Source organism: Carcharodon carcharias, chromosome 14, assembly GCF_017639515.1.
Source record: "Carcharodon carcharias isolate sCarCar2 chromosome 14, sCarCar2.pri, whole genome shotgun sequence".
In the NCBI taxonomy this organism is placed as follows: domain Eukaryota; kingdom Metazoa; phylum Chordata; class Chondrichthyes; order Lamniformes; family Lamnidae; genus Carcharodon; species Carcharodon carcharias.
The window spans coordinates 87,426,548-87,429,047 of record NC_054480.1 but is presented as its reverse complement, the minus strand read 5'-3'; positions in this window follow the sequence as shown (position 1 = coordinate 87,429,047).

Genomic DNA, 2,500 nt, shown 5'->3' with positions numbered 1-2,500 from the left:
AAGACAGACAGAGAGTGCGAGAGAGACAGTCAGAGATAAAGAGAGACAGACAGACAGAGAGAGAGACAGACAGACAGAGACAGACAGACAGACAACGAAACAGACAGAGAGAGAGACAGACACAGAGAGAGAGACAGGCAGAGAGAGAGAGACAGGCAGAGAGAGAGAGAGACAGGCAGAGAGAGATAGAGAGAGACAGGCAGAAAGACAGAGTGAGACAGGCAGACACAAAGACAGAGACAGGCAGGCAGACAGAGAGACAGATAGAGAGAGTGTGACAGACAGAGAGAGAGACAGACAGACAGCCAGCCAGAGACAGACAGAAAGAGGGAGACAGACAGACAGACAGAGACAAAAAGAAAAACAGAGACACACAGACAGAGAGACAGATGCAGAGAGAGAGAGAGACAGACAGAGAGAGAGACAGACAAACCAGGACAGACAGAGAGAGACAGACAGACAGAGAGACAGACAGACAGAGAGAGAGACAGACAGGGAGAGACAAACAGAGAGAGAGAGACAGACAGACAGAAATAGAGAGAGACAGACGGGCAGAGAGAGAGAGAAAGTGAGACAGAGAGACAGACAGACAGAAAGACAGAGAGAAAGACACAGAGAGACAGAGCGACAGACAGACAGAGAGTGCGAGAGAGACAGCCAGAGATAAAGAGAGTCAGACAGACAGAGACTTACATAGAGACTGAGATACAGTAAGACAGAGAAAGACAGACAGAAAGAGAGAGACAGAGACAGACAGAGAGACAGACAGACAGACAGAGACAGACAAAAAATGAAACAGACAGAGAGATAGACAGAGAGAGAGAGACAGGCAGAGCGAGAGAGAGAAGGCAGAGAGAGAGAGAGACAGGCAGACAGATAGAGAGTGAGACAGGCAGACAGAAAGACAGAGACAGGCAGGCAGACAGACAGAGAAACAGGGAGACAGGCAGAGAGAGTGTGACAGGCAGAGAGACAGACAGACAGATAGCCAGAGACAGACAGACAGAAAGAGGGAGACGGACAGACAGAGACAGACAGAGATAGAGATAGAAAGACAGATAGAGACGAAAAGAAAAACAGAGACAGACAGTCAGACAGAGACACAGACGCAGAGAGAGAGAGACAGACTGAGAGAGATACAGACAAACCAGGACAGACAGACAGACTAACAGAGAGAGAGAGACAGACAGACAGACAGAGAGACAGACAGGGAGAGAGACAGACAGTGATAGTGACAAACAGACAGAGAGGGAGACAGAGACTGACACACAGAGAAATACAGACAGATTGAGATAGTCAGAGAGAGACAGACAGACAGCCAGAGACAGACAGACAGACAGAGGGAGACGGACAGACAGATACAGAGATAGAAAGACAGATAGAGACAAAAAGAAAAACAGAGACAGACAGACAGAGAGACGGACAGACGGACAGACACAGAGAGACGGAGCGACAGACAGACAGTTTGCCAGAGAGACAGTCAGAGAAAAAGAGATAAAGAGAGACAGACAGAGAGAGAGAATGAGATACAGTAAGACAGAGAGGGAGACAGACAGACAGACAACGAAACAGACAGAGTGAGAGACAGACAGAGAGAGTCAGTCAGACAGAGAGAGAGAGAGACAGGCAGAGAGAGAGAGGGAGAGAGGAAGAGAGAGAGAGAGAGAGACAGGCAGACAGACAGAGAGAGAGACAGGCAGACAGAAAGACAGAGACAGGCAAGCAGACAGAGAGCTAGACAGAGAGACAGACAGATAGAAAGTGACAGTCAGAGAGAGAGACAGACAGCCAGAGACAGACAGACAGACAGAGAGGGAGACGGACAGACAGAGACAGACAGACAGAGACAGAGATAGAAAGGCAGATAGAGACAAAAAGCAAAACAGAGACAGACAGAGAGACAGACAGACAGACGGACAGATATACAGACAGACAAAGAGACAGACGCAGAGAGAGAGAGAAAAAGACAGAGAGAGAGAGACAGCAAACCAGGACAGACTGACAAATTAATAGAGAGAGAGAGAGAGACAGACAGAAAGAGAGACAGACAGACAGACAGAGAGACAGACAGGGAGAGACAAACAGAGAGAGACAAACAGACAGAGCGAGAGAGACAGACAGACAGAGCGACAGACAAAGAGACAGAGACACAGACAGAGACAGACAGAGAGAGAGACAGAAAGAGAGAGAGACAGACAGCCAGACAGAGAGAGACAGACAGACAGAGAGTAAGACAGAGAGACTAACACAGAGAGAGAGACAGACAGACAGAGACAAACAGACAGAGAGACAGACAGAGACAGAGAGACAGAGCGAGACAGACAGACAGAGAGACAGACAGAGAGCGAGAGACAGACAGACAAAGAGAGAGACAAACAGACAGAAAGAGAGAGAGAGAGCGACAGAGAGAGCAATACAGAGAGGGAGAGACAGAAAGACAGAGACAGTCAGAATGACACAGCCAGACGTTGACAGACAGACATGCAGACAGACAGAGACA